Here is a 10,863-nt window from a genome sequence, read left to right as displayed (position 1 = left end):
TAAGAACATTTGAAATGGATATAGATAAGTATCGCGTGAAAAATGATATATTTGCATACAAGTATTTCAAAATTTGAGCCGTGTCACGCCAAAACCAACATAATGGGTTTGCGACCAGCATGGATCCAGACCAGCCTGCGCATCCGCACAGTCTGATCAGGATCCATGCTGTTCGCTATCAGTTTCTCTACTTGTAATAGCTAGGGTATGTAAGCGAACAGCATGGATCCTGATCAGACTGCGCCGATGCGCAGGCTTGTCTGGATCCATGCTGGTCGCAAACGCATTATGTTGGTTTTGTCGTGACGCGGCTCATTTATTTTGTAGCAGATAGAATGAGAATTGTTGCTCGTACCGCTACATTTATCAATTAACAATGACCGCAAATAATACACGTACACACCAATTACAAGATATCAATTTTAAAATTGACCAATCTATTGCTGTTGCCAAATGTTGCTCAAAATTGAGGTTAAAATCTGCAGCATTGTGGTACATCCCAACAAATATTTTTCATGACTAAACAAGTTGTCGTGGCCGAGTGGTTAAGGCGATGGACTAGAAATCCATTGGGATCTTCCCGCGCAGGTTCGAATCCTGCCGACAACGGTTATAGTTTTATTAAACAACATATGAATGTTTTAAAGCTGCATAGCATCAGATGAACCGCAATATTTCAAGTAAATCTACTTAGAGAAAAATGATATAAGTTTTTTTTTAAAGAAATATTCGCAATTCAACACATGTTATAAGCAATGAATGACCATATATCTGCTGCGTGATTTACGCAGTAAGGGATTGTTTTTGCATATTTCGGCCTTTATATAGTAATTTAATTTGATTGACCGTGCCGTTTGTAATGTGTAAATTACTTTCTTTGTGCACTTGACAATATTTTATCTTTTAATATACATTTTCAAAATTGTCATGAAAGTAAGCATGAATCTCGATGCGAGCTGCTTAAAATCGTTCCATCATATTAAGTCAATAATTGTACCTTCATTATCAATAATTTATGGTGACTAGAACAATGTTTTCTGCCTTGAAAAAAAACAAGAATAGATAATTTATCAACAACAAAACAACGAAACACAAAAATAACCATTATCTTTAATATTTTGTACTCTGGACACCAATTAAGCTAACCAATGAGCAGTCATGAAATAAATATTATTAAAGATATACTATGCTCATCTTTGGGTAAAATATTTTTATCTTAGAAATGTATTGAAATCCATGAAATTCTTCCTGAATATGTTTAATTTGAATAAAATAATTATTAAACTATGTATGGAAAGCTGCATTCCCTATTGCTGTTCAAGTAAAGTTGGTCTATTCTTAAAAAACTGCCAGTTTTTTAATGACACTATATATTCATATTGTGACCACCTATAGTGTGTAGAGTTCAAAACATAACATATCGACTTTAAATGAAGTCGACACATGTTAAAACAATGGTTTTTAGGAAGAGGGGAAGCATCAGAAAAAATGAAAAATGGTCATACGATAATACTTTATTAGAGACTGTTGATAACTTCAACTATTTGGGTGTAGTCTTTAATTATACGGGGTCTTTTCAACTTCATAATCAGTATGCTATAGGAAAAGCTATGAAAGCCCAAAATGTTTTACTTCGTAATATTAACAAATATGATGAGACCCCTTCCGTTTCACTCCAACTCTTTGATGCATTTGTTTCCTCAACATTAAATTATTCTTGTGCAATATGGGGTTTTACAAAATCTAAGGATATAGAAAGGATTCACTTGAAATTCTGCAAGTCATTGTTAGGCGTAAAACACAGTACATGTACTGCAGCAGTTTATTCGGAGTTAGGCCGATATCCTCTTTATGTTCAAAGATATGTTCAAATAATAAGATGCTGGTTACATATTCTTCATTCAAATAATAATATCTTAAAGTCTGCTTTTTATTCATCAATAAGTCTTCATGATAATGGATATAACTCCTGGGCAGCTAAGGTTCATTCTATTTTAAATGAATATGGATTCACAGATGTATGGCTCAACCAATTGCAATACAGCCCAAAAGAGTTTGTTGAATTATTCAAACGTAGATAAGTTGATTGTTTTATACAAAAGGTAAATGCAGACATTCAGTCTAGTCCACTTTTGTCTAATCTGTATGTACATTTGATTGACAAATTTGAACCTGCATTTTATCTTGATAATTTATTCATTAAATCCTACAGACAAAATTCATCTCGTATTAGATTATCTTCTCATAAATTAAAGATAGAGACAGAGAGGTATGGTCCTAATAGAAATCCACGTTCTGAAAGAAAATGATTGTGAATTATGTAATCGTCAAGAAATTGAGGATGAATTTCATTTTATTATCATTTGCAATTGTTATACTGCATTACGTAGGGAGTTCATTAAGCCATATTTTTACAGAAGGCCGAGTATGTTTAAATTTTTGCAGCTTTTGAAGTCAAAAAATAAATCCGAATTAATTGGACTTGCTAAATACATCATCTTTGCTACTAAGCGTCGATATGACCTTATTAATATTACCATTTAAAGACTATTTTTACCAGTATGCGCATGATAATTTTGCTCATTAAAAAGCGACAGTATGGTATTTAACATGTAATTTTAATCGTTGATTCACAACATATTAAATATATGAAAGTCATTTTTGCAACATATAAGAGTAAGAGTAATAAGAGTAATAAGAGTAATGCCAACTTTGTATCGTTTAAATATGGATTTAAGAATATTCTCCATATATACTTTTGTTTAACAATGTTTGTTTTCAATATGATGGTACGTACCATGACTTATGATTTATGTATTACGTGTTTTGCATTATGACTATGTACAAATATGTATACGTCAATAAATTATATCTATCATGTTTATTTTATACAAACGAAGAAACTGTGTAGCAATAATTAACAATTTTTAAAATCAAATTTGAGCATAGTATATCTTTAATGTTTGAAATTACACACACAAAAATGTAGTTGAAATTCAAATTACCTACAGCTAAAGTTGCATAGTAAATAAGTTTAGACAATTTCTTTATAACATTCTGTTGCGAGTTACTCATTAGCATTTTAAACTTTTGTACATTTGGCCAAGAGCAGTAGTATTTTGGTAAATATTCTCTTCGTAGATAAATGTAATACGTACAATTAAAATATTTCTCAATCATTAACATTACATTATTCGTCCAGTATAAGTATAAAAGCAAATGTTTTAATTAAGTACTTCGGTTTTAAAAGTGTCTTTATCACAGAGTGACAGTTTGAGCACAAAGGCAAATCATCATTGCCTTGACTGTTGAGGAGTTCAAAATGTATCTTTGTATACAATTATTGTAAGTTGTCTCGTAGATTTTGAAGATGGCTAAAATTTCATACAAACAATTAAAATATTATCACAACAAATATACTGTTAATCATCGGAATAATAACAACATTCTAAAAACAACAAAAATGGCCCTAATTATATTCATACAACTTAATATATATATATATATATATATATATATATATATATATATATATATATATATATATTATATATATATATATTATATATATATATATATATATATATATATATATATATATATAAACTCATATAATATTATGGCCCGAACAAACAAACAATATACAATCATGGCATAAAAGTAAATCAGTAAAAAGGAAGATGACTTAGTGAAATTTCAGCATTATTGCTTTTACATAAAATGCTAAATTAAATATTAATCTTTATTAACGTCACGACTATCCTATGACAAACGTGCTGTATTATAAATACTACGCCCCGGTTTATAAACTCACGTTAGTGAACATACTACAATACAAGTATATGCAATCGGAAAATTGGCTACACGAGCGTGTAAACACTCAGTAGATGTTGGCAGTTTTATTCAATATATTTAGGCTATATATGTCAAAGAAACTTACTTTTTCGGCAGTTATTGAAAGGAAATAAAGATACTGAAGTCTAGAATGAGTGATCAAGATAACCTGGAATTATATTTAAATGACGTCTATGAAAAGGAATGTGTATTTAAAATAGAGTCGTGCGAGGTACAGTTCATACAAAATGGAATAGAAAATCTTGTTCAAAGAATTGTAAATGACGTGTTGGAGAGCTTACACAGGAATAAAGAGGTACCAGTAACTGTTCTTCGTAATTCTGATATCATTAAAGTTGGAAGCTTCTATGAGGGAACAAAAAATACTTTTCCTGATGAATTTGACATAATATTTTGTTATTACGAGACGACGAAATCTTCTGTGTTTGACTATTTTCCAGTAACAGATGTCATAAAGAAAGTGTGTAATCAAAATAGACGTACCCTAAAGTATCAAAGTACTTCAAACTCGAAACAGAAAATTGAATTTGAAAAATATTTGGAAAAACATGGACCAGCCACGTGGCTGCACTTTATCTACACCAATAGCATAGGAGATAAGAAATGTATAAATGTTGATCTTGTCCCAGCCAGACGAACTTACATTACAGAGATAGGACATAGGACAACCGTAAGTAAAGTATGTCAAATAGGACCATTCGAAAGGGAAATCTTGTCAACCGGAAGTTTCTTGTATGTGGAAGACAACTACTCTTTCACAGAAACTGAAGCTTATTTTATGGGAAATATACTTTCAATGAAACACAAGAAAGTGTATAGAATCCTAAAACGCCTGATCAATGGCCACAGCACTGAAGATGTTTACACAGACAAGTCAATGTCCTGTTACACCTCGTATGTGATAAAGTCCGTAATGATAATTCATCACTATCGCTGTAAACGGACAGAAAATATTCTACTCGGACCCTGCCTTCTTGAGATTTTAGATCAACTACATACGTACGAATACGACACGCACCTTCCCAGGCTAGTCGCATGGAGACTTAGGGGACCGTCACTTGTGCCGGACTTCTTTTCTGAACTCTTTTTGAGACAATACCTTAAAAGCTTAACAACCAAACTTAAATCAATGCAAAGCGCTACTCAAGAATATAATTATGATGACGATAAAGTTAAGAAATCTCTACTCGAGCAATACCAAGAAGAAAATGGAGAATCTCGCATGGATTTTGATTTTAATATTTGCAAAATAGTATAGATCAAGTGAATAACTAATGTGAACGTAACAATTGCGATATATAATTTTCACTGAATTTTATATGACACCATCATAAAAGATTTATCTATTTAATATAGCTGTTTGTTTGTTTTATAAGACATTGTATTGGTCATATGGTGACTTTTCAGCTTCACTGGTAGAAGATCTCAACTGCCAATTTGTGAATTTTTATAAGCATTGGTGAGTTCCTCAGTAAAACCACTGGCCTTCCGTAGGCTTACTGGATAATCTTAAATGACAGATTCGCACCCAAAGCGGTAGAGGTGCTTCTTAGTAACCTTTACCACTCGTCCACGGAGGGCACTATATATACTGAAACAAAAAAGAAACTTTCTCCAAGTTTGAATGTAGATATGTTAGAACAGTTTTTCAATCCTTTTGAAACTCGATTTTTACGTTGAATAAACATACGGGGATTAGCTGACCGATTTTGCAAACAAAACGAGTTTTACAAGCTACTACATGTATATAAGTGAGTACATCTACATGCATGTAAGTGGTACCCTTGAACAACTGGCACATACATTTATGTAAAGAATGTGAAACCGTTAATACAAACATGACTTTTGGCTTTGTTTTTCAACCATTTCATTGTTCAAATTTAACTAAGGCACTCGATTTAACGAGTCTGCATTTTGTAAATTGTGGTATGGATCGTCTTCTTACTAAGAGATTTTACACCAAGATAAAGAAGTGTATCAACAATCTGCCGTCTGTTTACACCAATCAATGATTTGCATAACTCATACGAAAGTTCAAAGTAGTAGAGTGGTTTTTATCATCATCATCATCATCATCATCATCATCATCATCATCATCATCTCAAATATCATTATTATCGTCGTCGTTATCATCATCACCATCATCATTGCTATCACCATTGAAATCATTTGTTTCTTATCGCTGATTCATCATTTGGATTATATGCAATCACTCGGGGAGAAATTTGTTATTACATTTTAGTTATCCAGGTAAGCCAGTTGGGTTGACTAAGCGCCAAGATATGACAAAAATATGTTGAAATCCGTGTATAAACAATATAAAGATCCGTGTCTAAACAAGATAAAGAAATAAATAAATCACCGCCATCTCAGTCTGTCCTACGACCATCATCATCATTAACATTATCATCATAAAGTTTATCCAAAATGGAATAGAAAATCTTGTTCAAAGAATTGTAAATGACGTATTGGAGACCTTACGCAGAAATAAAGAGGTACCAGTAACTGTTCTTCGTAGTTCTGATATCATTAAAGTTGGAAGCTTTTATGAGGGAACAAAAAATACTTTTCCTGATGAATTTGACATAATATTTTGTTATTACGAGACAACGGAATGTGCTGTGTTTGATTACTTTCCTGTAACAGATGTCATAAAGAAGGTGTGTAATCAAAATAGGCGTAGTCTTAAGTATAAAAGTTCCTCTAATTCGAAACAAAAAATTGAATTTGAAAAGTATTTTGAAGAACATGGGACAGCCACGTGGCTGCATTTTATTTACACCAATAACATAGGAGATAAGAAATGTATAAATGTTGACCTTGTCCTTACATTACAGAGATAGGACATATAACAACTGTAAGTAAAATACATGTATGTGAAGTGAGGCCATTCGAAAGGGAAATATTGTCAACCGGAAGTTTCTTGTATGTGAAAGACAACTACTCTTTCACAGAAACTGAAGCTTATTTTATGGGAAATAAACTTTCAATGAAATACAAGAAAGTGTATAGAATCCTGAAACGTCTGATCAATGGCCACAGCACTGAAGATGTTTACAAAAATGGGTCAATGTCCTGTTACACCTCGTATGTGATAAAATCCGTAATGATAATTCATCACTATCGCTTAAACGGACAGAAAATATTCTACTCGGACCCTGCCTTCTTTTAGATCAACTACATACGTACGATACGACACGCACCTTCCCAGGCTAGTCGCATGGAGACTTAGGGGACCGTCACTTGTGCCGGACTGCTTTTCTGAACTCTTTTTGAGACAATATCTTAAAAGCTTAACAACCAAGCTTACATCAATGCAAAACGCTACTCAAGAATATAATTATGATGACGATAAAGTTAAGAAATCTCTACTCGAGCAATACCAAGAAGAAAATGGAAAATCTGGCATGGATTTAGATTTTAATATTTGCTCAATATTATAGGTCAAGTGAATAACCAATGTGAAAGTTAAAAGAAATGCTATATATATAATGTAACTGAATCATGTATCGCACACAAACAAAAACAAATATTTGTTTGTTTGTTTTTAAAAACACTGTTATTAAATGGCGACTTAGCTTTACTATAGTAGGGATCAGAATAGGCATGGGGGGGGTCCCTCAGTAAAAAACCCGGTTGGATAACTTTAAATCAAAACGGGGAAATTCGAATCCACAAGGGAAAGGGGGTTTCTTTCTAACTTTACCACTCTATGTCAGGCACTATATACATGTTTATGTTAAAATTGTTTAACCGTTATTACGCATATGTCTTTTGCCTTTGTTTTTAACATTTCATTGTTCAAATTTAGATGAAGACTAGCGATTTGACCAAGCCTGCATTATTTTAAATCATGTCTCGTTTACTTGAAAATGCTAGCATGCAATTTTGAAGATTTACAAAAAAAATATGTCAAAACATATTTCTTCTTTTCTTCTATTTATCCGTTCAATGTAAAATGCATAATTATGCATGTATCGATAGAATTTAATCACAGAAAATGTTAAGCAAACTTTCGCGGGTCACCGACCTCGCTTTCCAGATAAAATATTATACAGCATGACAATGGATGTTTCAATTTTTTGAGTTAACAATCAAAACGATGAAATTAATTTAAAATAGCCTCTCGGGTTCTTAGTAGCTTTAATAGCAAACGTAAACAATTTAAGACTAATGATACTCAAGTTTGGTATACATAATCTATATTTAAAGGAATTTTTCTCCCAAAAAAGTAAAAAACAAATCAACAATTAAATAAACAAACAAACGAAACGAAACGAAACAAAACAAAAAGAAATGATATTAATAAATTAATAATAATATTATATATATATATATATATATATAAATATATATATATATTATATATATATATATATATATATATATATATATATATTATATATATATATATATATATTTACACTCGGAAATGACATTTTTTCCTACTCAAGACACACAATTAACATGTTTACTAAAGCTGTAGAATATAATTATTTATTTTAAAAAGAATCTCCACTTTTAGATTGTAAGTTTTCTAAACTTAATGAAAAAGTTCATTCATGTCATATAATTATCAGATATAGTCAAAACTATAAGTAAAAAGAAGTTAGAAAATAGGTGCAATATTTTTTTACTGTATCGTCCTGAGATCTTGTTTCCATGTCCGCGAAATTTTTGAAAGCATAACACTTTTGAGTCCAGCATTGTTTAAAAATGGCAGATAAGGTGTTTACATGTTCATTTGAGTTTGAAACCATTTTTTGGCCAAGGATAAAGAAGTGTATCAACAAATCTGCCGTCTGTTTACACCAATCAATGATTTGCATAACTCATACGAAAGTTCAAAGTAGTAGAGTGTTTTTTCTCATCATCATCATCATCATCATAATAATCATCATCATCACCACCACCAGCATCATCCCATCATCATCTTAAATATCATTATCGTCGTCGTCGTTATCATCATCACCATCATCCTCATCATCATCATCTCAAATATCATTATCATCGTCGTCGTTTTCATCGTCACTATCACATTGTTATCACCATTGAAATCATTTGTTTCTTATCGCTGATTCATTATTTGTATTATTTGCAATCACTTGGGGAGAAATTGTTATTACATTTTAGTTATACAGGCTAGCCAGTTGGGTTGACTAAGCGCCAAGATATGACAAAAATGTGTTAAAATTCGTGTCTAAAGAAGATTAAAAAAAAAACAAAAAAACAAATCACCGCCATCTCAGTCCGCACCACGCCCCTTTCATAAATCATTAACATTTCACCCAAAAAAATGGGTCCCAAAAATTTTTTATTTTTTTTTAAATTAAACAAGAAAATGTTTTAAAATTTTTTAAAAAGGAATAATTTAAATTTGGGTTTTTTTGAAAATTTAATTTTTAAAATTTTAAAATTTTTATAAAAATTTCCCAATCAAAAAAAAGGCTTTGGGTTAAAAAAATCCAAAAAGGATTTGAATTTTAAGAAAAATTTAATCAATACGATTTTTTTTCCCCCAAAAAAAAAAAACTTTTTGTAGCACGGGAAAAATTTAATTTGTGGGTCCCACTAAAAAAGAAAAAGAAATCTATACACTAACTACAAGATTTTTTAACGCTACGGGAGCTGTTAGATCATTATCAAAGAAGAAATTCATGTTAAAAAAATTTTAAGTATTTGTTGGGGGTTTACACATTAAAAATTTACGCTGTAAGAGTTGTCGTGGTCGAGTGGTTAAGGCGATGGACTAGAAATCCATTGGGATCTTCCCGCGCAGGTTCGAATCCTGCCGACAACGTTTCTATTTCATTAACCAAACGCCCCAAGATGAAATAAGCTTTGAGAAAAATATTTTTTAAAAGGTACAATATATTCACAATTCATGTAATAACTTACATGTATATTAAAGAAAAATGAAAAAATGTTCTTATTTATAACGTGACTATCGCAGTCAGGGCTATTTTGAATATTTAGTTATTTATTTTGAAAAACGCGTAAAATGTATACAAAAATTAAAGCCGTTTTATAATCCATATTGTACAAGGAAAAAAGCTTTTAAGATTTAAAATATATAGCCGGTAAGGCTGCATCTTATATCAACTTATATCAACAGATAACATCCTTACCAACTGCGTTACGCCGACAGGTGTATTTGTAAGGTACATGCATGTATATGTCGTTATAATAGGCCTGCATGAGTAGTATAGGCGCCGGTTTAGGGCCACGACTGCGCATGCGCGGCGCCATATTGGATTCTATTTTTAGAATGACATCATCGTTCTATTTTGAGAATGTGATCATCCGTCTATTTTTAGAATGACATTATCGTTCTATTTTTAATCTCCCGGAAGTATACGGAGCTGACTCGTATACACGATCTTAGGGCTTGAATCGCGGACATTGAGGGTCAGGTCCTCGGCCCTAGACGGAGAGATAATTACCATTATGACAGATAAAAGAAAATGTTTGTAAATAGATACGTACTTAACATTTTAATTTATAAAAAAATAGTTTTGGTTCAAAATAATATTGATACAAATATAACTCGTTTACTTACCTACATTTAGTAAGGAAAATGACTGTCATAGCGTAACGTTCTTGTAGACTGCGCATGATCTATTTTAGTCGCGGTATTTCACAACCACCAGGAGCTATTTCATCAGCCCCCACGCGGGTGTCAATGAAAGAAAAAGGCATTAAGTTACAGTCGCCGCTCAGTCTAGATTCACAATACCTAGCGGCACTATGTTGAACAAAAACCCTTTATCCTTCGTTACTAAATATAACTTTTTATTAATCACAAAAGAATCTATTATCCTTTCAAACGCAGCGACCGTCAAGTACAGTCGCCACTTAGTCTAGATTTACAATACCTAGCGGAACTATGTTGAACAAAAACCCTTTATCCTTCGTTACTAAATATAGCTTTTCATTAATCACAAAAGATTAATAGAATTGACGGACCTTTTCTGTTTACGGTTGATAAACCGGAGGGGATGAATTAAT

The 10,863-nt window shown here is 31.9% G+C and overlaps 2 non-coding genes across 2 annotated transcripts; both read left to right on the top strand.

The window, feature by feature from the left end:
- The first annotated feature begins 527 nt into the window (after positions 1–527).
- On the top strand, positions 528–609 carry Trnas-aga (transfer RNA serine (anticodon AGA)). The gene has a single exon. It is a non-coding gene; the product is annotated as a tRNA-Ser (tRNA).
- An 8,964-nt stretch (positions 610–9,573) lies between these two features.
- Trnas-aga (transfer RNA serine (anticodon AGA)) lies at positions 9,574–9,655 on the top strand. Its single transcript has one exon. It is a non-coding gene; the product is annotated as a tRNA-Ser (tRNA).
- Positions 9,656–10,863: the final 1,208 nt, after the last annotated feature.

This window comes from Ruditapes philippinarum, unplaced genomic scaffold, assembly GCF_026571515.1.
Source record: "Ruditapes philippinarum isolate M1 unplaced genomic scaffold, ASM2657151v2 ctg693_1_1_1_1, whole genome shotgun sequence".
NCBI classification, from domain to species: domain Eukaryota; kingdom Metazoa; phylum Mollusca; class Bivalvia; order Venerida; family Veneridae; genus Ruditapes; species Ruditapes philippinarum.
Note: the sequence above shows the minus strand (reverse complement) of the source record. Positions and strands in the feature narration are given on the sequence as shown.